At 35.7% G+C, this 15,023-nt stretch overlaps 1 protein-coding gene across 1 annotated transcript in view; it reads right to left on the reverse strand.

Moving 5' to 3' along the window:
- Positions 1-371: 371 nt before the first annotated feature.
- LOC121413914 (protein artichoke-like) overlaps positions 372-15,023 on the reverse strand; it is a 45,075-nt gene continuing 30,423 nt past the window's right edge. The window contains exon 3 of the mRNA XM_041606917.1: positions 372-2,527. The gene's annotated coding sequence lies outside the window, so the exon portion shown is untranslated. The remainder of the gene's footprint in view (positions 2,528-15,023) is intronic.

A 15,023-nucleotide genomic window follows, 5' to 3' on the forward strand; every position in this document is an offset into this window, starting at 1 on the left:
CTGCCTCTTTGTTTCAGATATAGTCTGCCTTATGGTTTACGAGTGTAGCAAGGAAATGGTGCTGCTTTTCTTCATAGTCAGTCAGCGCAGTGCCTGTGAAACAAGACCTTTGGCTGCAGAAAAGCCCCATTCTTTGGGAATTCAGTTCATGAATTCAAAAAAAAAAATGAGAGTGGATGCGGATCTGATTGTGGATGGGTCCTACTAAAAAGAGGGACTCAAATAGTGCAGCTTAGTCTGATCCTCGACCTCTCATGATTTGAGATAAGCCGGATCCGATCCGCATCCACAAATTTGTGAAAGGGGTATCAGACTGCCAAGACAGGACTGGATGAGAGCCAGCAGACAATGTTAGTACAGTGTACATATTCCCTTCACGGCTCTTTCAGCTGTGCACCAGTTAGCTCTCCCCATGTAGGCTAGGCATCAAAGGGATTGTAAACTAGGCCGACGCTGTGGTAATTACCTTCATACATCAGGGCCCATGTCTTACAAAGAGCTACGATCGATCCGATCAACCTCAAGTATATGGAAATCCATCAATGCCATAATTTTTGCTTCAGGAAATTTGCACGATGTCCTTTGTGAACGAAGACAAGCACACTGAATTTTCAAGAAAACTATGAATTTATGAATGGACATCATATCTAGAAAATATGTCGAACAAACATGCTTTTTAGATGGCGATGTTGCTGGCTTTCCATAGTTGTGGTTGATTGGATCGGTCGCGACTCTTTGTAAGACAGGGCCTAGATCAGCCCCATCTCTTAGGATGTAAAGATTACAGCAGAAACATTTCGTTTTAACACTCGGCTGTCGTCCACGTAAACTAAATTGATTTTCTTTCCAAGCAGCAGAGAAGCTCGTAAAGCCGTGTTCTTAGGAATAAAAAAGATCCAAACACCGGATTATGCAAAGGGAGCTTTGTCTAAGTATGAGACGACTACATCTGTGCCCACGACTAAATGGTATTCTACTAAATTATTCAAGAAATCATATTACTGAAGATATCCAAGATATGGCATACAGCATGGTGAGATATTAATATTCTGCCAAAGACTATACTTATCATTTCCATTTCACAAGGAAAATCATAGGAATATTGTTCAGAACTTATGTAAACGAGAGCACATTCTGCTGAATATAAAGAATCTGCATGGCAGTACATATATATCTACAGGCAAAAAGTAAGAATGTTTAAGAAATGTAGTAATGAGAATAGGTTAGTAGTGAATGTTTGATTAAATATGGTATATGATTAAAGTTGGTATGGACGTTAGTATGAGGTAATTTCATATTGAGGTTACTTCTGTAAAATCTGAAATATATACCATCTAATTTAGATTGGATTACTATGCAATGAGTTACATGTATATGTAAAATGGAACTTACTGAAATCACTTGCCTAAAACTTTTGCCATAAAAAACTTTGGCACAATTTTTGCCAGAGTTCTTTAATGTGTAATTTTCAATGGAATAGTTTTGTTTGCTAGAGTTTTTGTTTATTTGCCAGAGTTTTTTCATGGCAAAAGTTTTATGTAAGGGGTCCCAGGGGTCCATTTCATAAAGAATTACAACTATTGTAAGGTATTTACGGCAACTACCATGGCAACATGCCTGGACAGCCAATCAAAGTCAAGGTTTCATAATGGCAAAGTTACAATAGGGAGGTATGGGAATGATTTGACCTTTGACATTTTTACACATCCTGTGAATGGACACATACTAAATGCAGACTCACAAAACATTGAATGGATATTGAAAGTCAAACAAACATAATGAATGACATCATGTCTTACATAATATCCATGGTGGCATTTACAGGAATATTTAGGTAATATATTCATCAGTTTCGAGCTCATTGAATATTTCATTCAGTCAAAAGTTTAACTCTAAACTGACATATGATTGCAAGTTCTACTTCAACAATTATTACAATCCCCTTTTGGTCCTCCAAAGCCCTACATGGGACAACAAATCGCAGATGAACACCACGACACCAAACTTACTGCTCCCACTTGTCACACTGTTAAATACGGAATTGAATGCTTACCACGTCTGCTAACACACAATTAACAAAGGAATATGGGGTTCAGGTGTACTTGAGAATATACTGAGGGTATCTCTTGGTGTATATGCAACAGTCTATAATGATATCATCCTTTCTCGATTTCAATACCCCATACCCGATCCACAACTATGCCCCCTTTGGCCATGCAGGACTACCTCACCACATCCTCCTCCTTTTAGTTCAGCTTTTACCAATGTGGAATCCCACAGAAGTTTCTCAGGAACACCTTGATCCATTGACTACTGTAGTTCAGTTTGTATTCACATAGAGTCAGCGCAGGATCCAGCAGAAGACATTATCCGTTGGGTCACAGGAAGGACCTTCTCCCTCTTTCTCTGGATAAAGATCTGTACGTGGATCTCCCGGGCTCCAGACTTACTTTTAATACACTAGAAGCTTTTCAAAGGTTCTTGAAATTGTCTTTCCATTTTCCAACGGAGCCAAAGGGACAGTAATCTGTTTAAAGATAAAAAAGAAAAAGATGCCATGATTAGTAATCAAGGAATTTCAGATTTACCCCTGATTCTTTAGGTTTATTTCCAACTCGTCTCATGCCAATTTGTCCAATTGCCAACTCCTCTACTATCATTTACTCTACCATCAGTTTGTTCACTCACCACATCGTCTACTTTCATTTAGTCTAATGCCATTCCGTCTAACAACCAATTGGTCCAATAGCCATTTAGTCCATATACCATTTGGTCTAATTGGACTAAATGATAAATTGTGCAAGATGAATGAAAATTAATTGGATATTAGACCAACTGATTATGAGACGAAATGGTGATTAGACGAAGTGATGCTTGGACCAAATGGTTGTTAGACAAAACAATGTTGATGGACGGAATGGGCTTAGACTAAATAAAAGTAGACCAAGTGGTGAGAGGGCAAATTGGTAGTAGATGAATTGGAAATTATCATTCATTATTGCAAAAGTCAAGTGATGCAATAGAAAAATATCACAGAAGAAAAAAAGGAAGAGGATAAAGAGGAGAAGGAGGTAAGTAGGGAAGGAGGAGGAAGATGAGGAGAAGGGGAGGAGGATGAGAATCAAGGAAAAAACAGGGGGAGAAAGAAGAGAAGGGGAAAGGGAGGGAGTAGAGGAGGGGAAAGAGAAGAAGGGAAAGGAGGATGAGGAGGAAGAGAAGGAGAAGGAGTGGAAAATGAAAAAGTACAAGGAGAAGGGAAGAAGGAGAGAGGGAGGGAGAGGATGAGGAGAAGGGGAAGAGGAGATGAGGTGTGGAAAATTTCTTCCAGTTACAGAAAACAAAACTATTAGTTAAAAATGTAACAAAACCATTTCTTTAAAAGATTACTACTGCCTTACTTTTGCAGGTCCAAACCAGCAAAGTTTAGAATCAAACATGGACAGTCAAAACATTATTCCTTTGTGATATGGAACAAGCATCACTAGTACAAGTACAGGTCTATTTCCATACGTACCTAATATCAGTAACTAATCATTTCATATTCTCAATGAATAAATACTCATTTTAATCTCAAAAAGATTATCCATTTCAATGTCTGGGTGCATTGAGTTTAAATACATGTATGTTTCTTGATACGATTGCACAACAAGTACAAGTTTGTATAATATATCACATTCAGGGTTGCACTCTAAATCTCAAGGATTTAAAATGAATCCTGATTGGCTGTAAATAGTGACCAGCCATATGTCAGATTTATTTTTAATCTTAAGGATTAAATTTTCAATCTCAAATGAATAATTTATCTTTCTTTTTAAATCGGATGTTTAAATCTAAATCTAATATTCGACCACACTCTTCACAGCCGATCCAGATTTATTTCAAATCCTTAGAATGCACTTGGGTTGCTCTCTAAATCTCAAGGATTTAAAATGAATCCTGATTATTTCAAATCCTTGGAATTAAGAGTGTACTTGTTTGAAAGTTTAACTATACAATGTACCAGTTGAGCTTGCTAGCCAGCCTAATACATAGCACTCCTGTGAACATATATAAGTAGAACCGTTTCTATCCCTGTGGCTGGTAATTTCATTCCTTAATTTAATCAATTTGTACTGGAAACATGATCATTCTTCTTAGGGAGTGGTTGAGAGAGAGAGACATTCCAGGACAAGATCCCCTTAGTTAGGCCTCTTCTTATCCTCTATATCAATCTTAAGGATGTATCCCGCAGAACAACCCAATGCTTGCGACTGTAGCAGTATTTGGCTTTGCCACCTCATCTGACGGGTGTTGCAAAGGCATATGAAACCAAACACATGTTCACCAAGGTTTGATTTTAAAGATAAATTCCAGTTGTGGTAACGATTTCAAAATGAGTTCAACAGAATCCAATGAAATGACCACCAAAGTGTCTGTTTGTATACATAAGAAATATGTGCCAAAGGATTCTGGAAGAAATTGTGTAATTGCTGAGAAATCAGCAAATAGGCACGGGATTTGGGTCAAGCATTGGGACGACATTCAAAGCAATAATAATACACTGTCTCATGTGCGCTTATCTGTGTTGGTGATTTTCAGTGTGAACATTTTCAGCGTAGATTTCAAGATTTCACAAAGTTCAGTTTATGTACTGTACCAGATCTAGATCCTCGATGATATAGTGACAATTAAGCTTGGTTTTACTCACTTTCTCGTGAAATCAGTGTTTACTGCAACTACTTTCATTTATCTTTAAGGAGGAGCCATGAGCGGTCATTTTCATTGGTGAATTCAAAAGAACTTCAGCAACATTGTTCTACAACCTTGTTGAAGAAAAATGTATCCAATATTAAGGAAATGTTCATGATGATGGAGTTGGTGGGGATATTCGATGATGATGACAATACTATGTTAATAACTATGATTATGAAGATGAAAAAATGGTTATTTGTTGAATGTTATTTATTTTTTAATAGCCTTTTCTTAAATTTGTGTCTTTTTTCACTATTGATTAAATACCAGCAAGCCTTTTAGTCATTGCCAAAAATGAAGAAGACAAAACATTACACTTGTTGAAATTGAATATAACTGTGATTGAGTTTGGAATAATGAAGGCAAAAAAACAATTTTGTTCCAGCAAATTAGTTTCTAGAAGTGCAACCAAATCTGAACATGGCTCAAGCAATTCCTGACAGATTCTTCCATTTGCCTGAGACTTAAGGCTTGGCATAAAAAGCGGCTACACAATATCTTCACCCCAAAGCACTCAATCCTGTTCAGTAAAGAACCGCGATGGCGATGGGGCTATAAAAATAATTGCCTTTCTATTTTTGATGAGACGATTCATGCAATTTTTAACAGCGACGAGGGCCATAAATGAGTGATAGCGGTCCCACATGGGACTGTCAAGTAAAAGGAGACATTGAGCTCTGGAGGTGAGAGGATCTGGCCTTCTTTTCTCTGCCTCTGGTTGGTTTGGTGGAAGAAAGAGGATACATCTTTCTCAAACTTTGATGCCACGGCGATGCAGACACTCTAAGGGGGGTGCCTAGGGTTACATGAAAATTTGATGCCTTTGCGTCATGGCATGAATCAAATAAAGCATGTTCAGTCTATCCATGAACAATGCTCAGCTGTGATAAACTAATCTGTACACATAAAATAAATTGTGGTGTTGATTGGTGTACAGACGAACAAAATTAGTATTTTTATTCCAGTGTAAATTGTTTGGTGTTGGCTCAACACCTATGGGTGTTTACTGTTACAACACCTATTAAAGTCGGTTGTTACTTTTACACTCTTTGGTTTCATACTCCATCTCCAGGGTGTAATTTTAATAACACCTAAGGGTGTTATACTCTAGGGACCATCGATTGGTGTCAATTATAACACCCTTGCTTTTAAAGTGTGTGACATGATTTCCAAGGCCTAACTTAAACCATAGTCATACATTCTAACAGCTGCAGTAGTCTCAAAAAACCTTTTGATGCAAATCTACAGTAGATATCAAACTAGTTCAGTTTTTTCAACATTGAAAGGAAGAGTATATTGGACATGGTGGCTCAGTGGTAGAGTTCCATGACATTTGCTCTGGCGACAATAGCTCCACTCTAAATTCCACACTCTAAATGAGTGACCAACTTCAACCCTGGGTTTAACACATGAATGGGAGGTCGTGGGTTCAATCCTAGGAAAAATGGGACTCTTTGCACGCTATCAGTTCTCAGCATCTACACTTGGATTGTAGCAGGGTAAAACATATTATGCTTTATATACAGGGCCCAATGGTAGAGTAGTTTCCTTACTGATGTGACTACCCTGGGTATAAAATATGAAACACCTTAGTAGTAGAAGTAGTTTTAGTAGGTAGTAGTAGAAGTAGTAGTAGTAGTAGTAGTAGTAATAGTAGTAGTAGTAGTAGAAGGAGGAGAAGTAGTAGAAGAAGTAGTAGTAGTAGTAGCAGCAGTGGTAGTAGTGGTAGTAGTGGTAGTAGTGGTAGTAGTAGTAGTAGTAGTAGTAGTAGTAGTAGTAGTAGTAGTAGTAGTAGTAGTAGTAGTAGTAGAAGTAGTAGTAGTAGTAGTAGTAGTGGTAGTAGTAGCAGTAGTAGTAATTGTAGTAGTTTGTGGTGATGGTATTAGTAGTAGTAGTAGAAGTAGTATTAGTAGTACATGTAGTAGTAGTAATTGTAGTAGTAGTAGTAGACTAGTAGTAGTAGTAGTAGTAGGTAGTAGTAAGTAGTAAGTAAGTAAGTAGTAGTAGTAGTAGTAGTAGTAGTAGTAATAGTAGTATTAGTAGGAAGTAGTAAGTAAGTACGTAAGTAAGTAAGTAAGTAAGTAAGTAGTAGTAGTAGTAGTAGTAGTAGTAGTAGTAGTAGTAGTAGTAGTAGTAGTAGAAGTAGTAGTAGTAGTAGTAGTAGTAGTAGTAGTAGTAGTAGTAGTAGTAGTAGTAGTAGTAAAAGTAGTAGTAGAAGTAGTAGTAAAAGTAGTAGTAGTAGTAGTAGTAGTAGTAGTAGTAGTAGTAGTAGTAGTAGTAGTAGTAGTAGTAGTAGTACATTGTAGTAGTAATAGTAGTAGTAGTAGTAGTAGTAGTAGTAGTAGTACACCAGACAGAAAAATGGATCAAAGATGCAAGTGAAGCCTGCTATCTGTTCAGAAATACATCAAAATATAATAATCGTTCCACTTGATCTGCAGTGCATGGGTGGGCTTACAATGAAACTGGACACCATTGTTCTAAAAAGTGACTGCAAAGTGCATAGGGCATACATTGTGTGGTGGCGTGCCAGGATCCAATGATCGAGGTAATAATCTGTAGGCGCTTACATGTATACAGTATAAAGCGGATTATTATCGTTATTGCAGGTGACTCGATTCCATTTCATATTGGCTTCGCAAAATTGCGAGTGTGTGTGTTTGCTTTGTCAACATTAACTTCTAAAGATCCATTTCTATGGGTTTGAATTGAATTTACCCAGTATGTTCGGAATTGTATGTTCTCAGATAAACACAAAAAGAGATTGAGAAATGAAGAAGTGAAAGTTTATGAATGTTCTTATTCTTTTCGCTTTTCACAGTTGTGTCCAACGTGATTAGACGGCAAGTGAAACAAGTGCTTTTATACACAATATTATCAAATCATTGATGTTCAGTGATGTGTGGTCCTGTTAAATTATATGTTTTGAAGAAAATATGTAAAAAGAATGAATGCAAAAAATGTATATAAAAGAGTAAAATAAAAGTAAAATAATTTGATTCATTATCATATTTGTTTACATGTACATTATGAAATAAGGGTTCCTTTTGTTCTCTGGAATAAAAAGAAAGGCAGGCAAAAAGAAGCATCACCTATGTACCATATCAATAAAATAAGGTAAAACGGAAGGGGAAAAGAAACACCTCTGTGCCATATCAATTCAAAAAAGAAAAAGATGCACTTTAAAGAGCTACGATATTTGTTGTGAATGGTTTTATATTTTTTTTCAAGAAAATTCATAAAACTGGGCTTCCCTTCTTTCTGATACACCCTGTACTACCTGAAATAGAGCTCTTTACAAGGAAAGACATAGAGTTCAAGGTGGCACTGACCTTCATCCATGCTAACAAAATCTGTGATGGAGGATAGAGCAACATGCAAGCTTAATTAAACCATTCTGACGATTTTGTCTGTTTCACCCACCCACCAACACACCTTCACCTTCATACTATTTATCCTACTTGATATTCATACAGCTGGAGCGCCAACAAACAGAGCAGTGTTCAGACGTGAAAATTTATCGGTTTAAAGAACACATACAACATACTTTGTTCAGAGTTGGTGTTCAAGATCAAGCTTTTAAAAACCTATTTATCATCTTTTAGTATAATATCCGTGAAAGCACAAGGCAAGAAAAAACACCTCTGTGCCATATCAATTCAAAAAAGAAAAAGATGCACTTTAAAGAGCTACGATATTTGTTGTGGATGGTTTCATATTTTTTTTCAAGAAAATTCATAAAACTGGGCTTCCCTTCTTTCTGATACACCCTGTACTGCTAGAAATAGAGCTCTATTACAAGGAAAGACATAGAGTTCAAGGTGGCACTGACCTTCATCCATGCTAACAAAATCTGTGATGGAGGATAGAGCAACATGCAAGCTTAATTAAACCATTCTGACGATTTTGTCTGTTTCACCCACCCACCAACACACCTTCACCTTCATACTATTTATCCTACTTGATATTCATACAGCTGGAGCACCAACAAAACAGAGCAGTGTTCAGACATGAAAATGTATTGGTTTAAAGAACATAAATAACATACTTTGTTCAGTGTTGGTGTTCAAGAACAAGCTTTTAAAAACCTATTTATCATCTTTTAGTATAATATCCGTGAAAGCACATGGCAAGAAGTTAATTTAAAGATAATCTTGGGCTATTTTGCCATAGCTAACCTAACAAGATATGCAATATTGTAATAATTTCTTTTTATTATTTATTTGTACATGTACTTCATGCATTGGAGAGGCCCTTTCTTAATTTTCCAGGGCTCTTTATGGGTAATTTAGCCCCGTGCTCACTCTATTTATCTCCCCTGGAAAGCACTTTTGGCGTATTCATCAGAAAAGGTGTTATACATGTAAATTCAAAAATAGTACTGTATGTATGTATATATTTCTCGGTGAGTTAAATCTATTAAGAAACATATTCTAAACGAAGGGGGTGGGGGTTCACAAAGCAGCTTGCTCCATGTAACTTACGACTCTATGGATGACTGTTAATAACAGGGTAAGGGCAAATATTGCACTCAACTATGATTAGATTCCTTAACTTGTGTAATATTTTTGGTATCTCATTCTTCTTTAATTTTTTTATTATCAATTTTCATACTGTATAAGATATCCAATTTTTATTGTTTGCCTTGAGCACAGATATTCATATTTCATAAACATGTATGTGCTTTTTAAATCTACAAATTGTGATTATCATCATTGAGTTTATGAATTAGAGATTTTGTTAGACACCGGTCTCGTTATGCTTTCTAAAACTAGTTTACTGAAAACCGGTTCAGGAAACCAGTTTGGAAGATCACTTTGCTAGCGTTCCAATTTGATCACACAAAAAAATGTTTTCAAAATCAATTCATGTAAAGCAATCTTGTTGCTATGGAAATGTTCTAAGTGGGGTGACACGTTTTGCGCAAAATGCGAAACCGCAGGCATTCTACACCTGTCATGTGGAGTAGCGGGCTCAAAATGTGCAAAGATCATTTCTTGAAGAATGGTTGTGTCCTCACTTATGCTAAAACCAGGCAAAGCGATCTTGAAAACTACATCGCGAGGTGGTTTTCTGAACCAGTTTGGAAGAACACTTCCAAGATCGCTCTGACCATTCTCATTACACGCTAAACTAGTTTCCAGTAAACTTGTTTTAGGAAGGTAGTAAGAACAATGTCTGATATTCCATTACTCCCTTCATAATAGGCCTACCGATACGTTATACAATGAAATTCTACTCGTCTGAACAGGGAAGATTAGATAAATGTACATCATTCACACCTGAGTGAGTTATCTGAAAGCAGGTCATTTTCAAGCTACTTAGCGCAGAGTTAGGTCGGGACAAGATGCAATCTATCGTCAAGACTCAAGGAATGATCTGCATCTTGATTGTGACGGATCAATAAACACGGAGCATCTCTGACCGAGATAGCGCCCTTGAAAGCAGTTCTAACGATAATCTATAAAGGAAAAATAACATTTTTCACAGGTTGAATGGACACAAACTGGTTTCCTTTACTCCAGAGAAGATTGGCGGATGGTGGTCCTGAAATCAAACATAAAAAATCTGAATTTCAAGTATTGACTTGAAATAGATCTCAAAAACTTTCATGGCACTGATTTAATAAGAACAATTTAAGAACTTCAAATGGACATGAAAATTCAATTATTTTTTTTCCAAAATTCAAATAAACATTTACATGTATTTTCTTCCATTTTTCTCAAAATATCAGTTTTCAAAATGAGTCATCCAAAAATCATTTGTCATAAAAATATAAATATATGAGATATTTGCTAACATAAATTTAGGCGTAGTTCCAAGTAAGCGAAAGCCGCATGTATGTGTAACACAAATTCGTTTTAAGATTGATGAAAAGCTGATACAATATAGGCAAAATAGTTTTCTGTGGGATACAAGTTGCCAAAACAATAGCAGCCACATATACATGTAGAAAGTTGATACAGGAAACAAAATAATATCCTGAAATTACAAAATAAACCCAATATTTTCAGTCAAATGCCATCTTCTCTAATAAGAGCCATTCATCTCAAAGTAATAAATACACCAAGGCTACAAAGCTATGGTAACAGTTCTAAATAATCTTTCAGTTTCAAAACCTATTTGAATGGAGAAAACTGGGACACCATGGCATTCTAGATGGACGTAAATGTAATATGCATTCAAGCTTCTTTCTTAAATACAAAGCAGCATGAATCGTGCTTTATCATATATTGCAAATGGCAGTTTAATCCAATAGAGCAACATGTATTGAAACTCAGATGGCAATTTCATTTAGTCTATTACTCAAGCGGCAAGGATCAAAAAAGAGATTTTATACTACACCTGTACATGTAAGTCTATGAAAAGAATTAAATTTGTCTGTATTTCCTGGTCAGCCCTTAGTAAGGAGAGACATTACTTTCTTTTGGAAAGGGGGGGGGGGCTCAGTTGGTGATTCTAAATAAGTTCAAGTCAAAACATTTTTTTCTTCTCATTTTCTTGAAGTGGTGATTTCAAACTGCTGAGTGTAGATACTTCCCATATGACGCCTAAAAATCACACAATAAACAATACAAACATACATGTATAAACAAAACATTATACTTTCATAGGTACATTTGTTTGTTTGGGTTTTTGCTGTGTGTGCCTTTCAAAACTGTCATTAAATCTGTGAAATCTGAAGTAAGCACTGGTGTATAGATGGGTGAGGGGGACGGGGCTTTCACCCCCCCCCCACAAAAAAACGTTCATGGCCAAGAAATAACAAAATGAAAAGAAAAGGAAAGGTAAAAGCAATGAAACATCAAGTCAAAATCTACCGCAAAATTAGATTATAATTTTTGTTAAAAAGTGAACATATACACTCGCTCATGACTCTATCTATATTTATAATAAAATTTTTGCCCTATACATAAGGTTCTGAATACCTCAAAACTTTTGACTCATTATGCCACTGTCCTTATAAAAGCAGGACAAATGTTTTCATCTTCAAGACACACAATACTCTTGAAAGATGGAAGATTGAAAAGCCTTATAGCACAATATGTAATTCAAGTATACCATCCCAAGGGCCAGACGAGAAGATGTTACCATGGCAACAAGGGAGATGTTGTCAATTTGAGACGGATATTAGATTCAATGCACCTCTCTTTGCTCTATTCATCACAAGAATATCAACAAAATGTTGCAAAGCGGTTCTGTATCAAGCATTAAGTAATTATAGAAGCTTATTACATTATCAAGCATTAGACTTATTATAGAGAAACATGAATAGATGTGTACAAAAGCAGCTTTTACGATCATGATACTGTGGGAGGTAGAAGTTTTTTTCCAGGTTTTTCATGTTTCATCGCAACCTCAACTACTGTATATGTACACTGACATGGCTGCACATGATAACAACACTAAATCTCTAAAATTAACCATTTCTGATATGCTGGATGAATAAAGACAATTGTGAAATTATGCAAACCAAATGATTAACTTTATAATCAGGTTCAATATGATTATTTTGATTAGAAGTCAATCCGTTTGATTAGAAGTCTATCCATACTCAAAGAGTTTCAAAATGCTCCGTCAAAATGCATCTTCAAGAACATGATTTCTTACAATGACAGCCCTTCCTTTGCAATCACCTAATGTTGAATGAACCAAAATTGACTTGATTTTTACCTTTATACTTGCATTTTTGAAGATCGTTTTTTAATTCTCAAATATTTACATACATGTACTTGTGCACCAGTACCGTGAGAAATTTTAGATGAATTTGAATGCAGAAGAAAAAAATGACATAAAAAAAAACACATCAAATGAATAAATGAGTGAATGAAAGAAAGAAAAAAAGAAAGAAAGGCACTGATACAAAAATCTCTACCAGTATTTCAAGTGCTGAAATACCAGACTGCTACTGGCCGATAAAATTTAGAGCATGGATTGCGTCTCTACCTGTCACTAATGAATTGATTGCAATATTGAAGTGCTAGTAGATTACACGCCTCTCTTGGCAAATCATTTACTGCCATTGTGACATCATCACGTATCGATTGACTGTTTCAATTATTACATTTTTAAATGCACCAGTAATCTCTGTCTACTGCTCGTCATAAATCAATAGCACTTTGCAGATTGACTCTAGCAATGAATGCTGTTTTATGAACAGGTTACAATTCTTTATCATGTAGAATTGTCATTGATATATGGCATAGCATGATATTGTGTGTAAATGCTACATTCAGCAAACATTTTTTTCTGTCTCAATCACTATTTTTGGGTTTTTTTATTCTCTTTTTATATGAATTACAAATTTGCATCATATTTCCTTCCTTTGTGACTTTGTTTCAATTTGGAGCTTGCTTAATTTTCAATTTATTATCATTTCTGGATCACATTTCATGAAAACATTACATATTTTCTGGCATATTCACGAGCAATCAAAAGTGATATCATCAATGTATATTCAGATGTGAACATAAATTTAAAATATATGATATTGGATCCTTTGTCTTCCCTGATAAAACATAAAGACAATTCACAAACAGATATGAAGCTTAATTTACATTTTAGACCCCCCCCAAAAAAAAAAAAAAAACAAGGAGTGGGTCTGGCGAGTCTTGCCTGCATTCATACGCAATTCAAGAAGCAGCAGTGCTGACTTTGAAACGACTATAGAAAAAATCATTAAAACAACACCATTCATAGAGGATAAAATACTATGTTCATTGATCCTAAGCCTAAATGACATTTGACCTGGATCGTATGACTTGCAAGACGATCAGTGATACTTGATTACTCTCAAGTCCATATTTCATGAACTAGATCCATAAACTTTCAAAGTTATGATGGCAATTCAACAAATACCCCAACATAGCCAAAGTTCAACCTTGGTCATGTGACCTGAAACTCGAGCAGGATGTTCAATGATGCTTGATTACTCTTTGTCCAAGTTTCATGAACTAGATCCATATACTTTCAGAGTTACGACATTTAAAAATCTAAACCTTGGTTAAGATTTTGTTTTGATTTGATATTGACCTGACTTTGTTCATGTGACCTGAAACTGTAAAAGGATGTTCAGTAATATTTGATAAACATTATGTTAAAGTTTCATGAACTAGGCCCATATACATTCTAAGTTATGATGACATTTCAAGAAGTTAACCTTTGGTTAAGATTTGATGTTGATGATGCCGCCGCCGTCAGAAAAGCGGCGCCTATAGTCTCGCCAGAACAAACTCATCCAGACATCAACAACTATCTGGAACATTCAAGTGTTATATCATCACTCTGTTTGATAATATTTACCATACTTTAAAATATCATCCCAAGATGAATAGTGTAAAAATCAAATCATTCAATCGAACAAAATTCATTTACGTCTGCAAAGAATCTTCATATCAAATGATATTGATCTTTCTTTGAACACCGATTATCCCACTTTTCACAAAATGAAACGAGAAACGATTCCTTTAATATTAAAACATAGAAACCCAGAACAAAATAGCTTGCTTGCCACATAAATTGGCCCAATTTACTGATATTTTTAATAAAACCTTCAAACCTTCAATAATCAAAATAAAAACAATTTTTATATTAACAACCTAAAGGAGATATGTGAGTGACTGTATCTAACAACTTCTTTGATTATTCCTTGTGGTAGGGCCCCCAATTGAGAAAGGAAAGGTAATGTCTTATTTATGAGACTGGGGCCACAGTAATATATCAAAGAGTTAAAGCTGAGAGAGAAATAGAATAGATACAAGTGGGAGAAGAGAGAGTGGGAGAGAGACGGGAAAGAAAGAGAGAAGGAGCAATGAAACAGAGATAATAGTGTGCATATAATATATGTGTGTGGGAGAGAGGGGGGGTCCACTTTATTCATAAAAAAGGGGAAAAACCAAAGATACAAACCAACCTAAATCTAATTTTAGGTCAAATTTCGAAATTCTTTGATTTTATGAAGCGTTTAGTCCTAAACCAATTTCTCATTAATGGATGCAAAGAAGGCAGAAACCCGACCTAGATTTTGCAATCTGTGCATGCACTGAATGATTTTACAAACTGGCACAAACCATGGTTTATGCTCCTAAAAATAATTGCTCTGGTTTCTTTCAAAGCGGGAAGTTGTGACTTGATAAAAAAAAGAAAAGGAAACCCTCAAAACTTTTAACGTAATTTCTGTATCTCAAAATCATGTTATAGAGAGCAGCAGAGGTTGAGGAAGTATCGTACAATTGCTGATGAAGTGTGGGATAAAGCTCTGGCCCTGATACTAAATCAGAGCCCAATAATAC

Source organism: Lytechinus variegatus, chromosome 4 (genome assembly GCF_018143015.1).
Source record: "Lytechinus variegatus isolate NC3 chromosome 4, Lvar_3.0, whole genome shotgun sequence".
NCBI lineage: Eukaryota > Metazoa > Echinodermata > Echinoidea > Temnopleuroida > Toxopneustidae > Lytechinus > Lytechinus variegatus.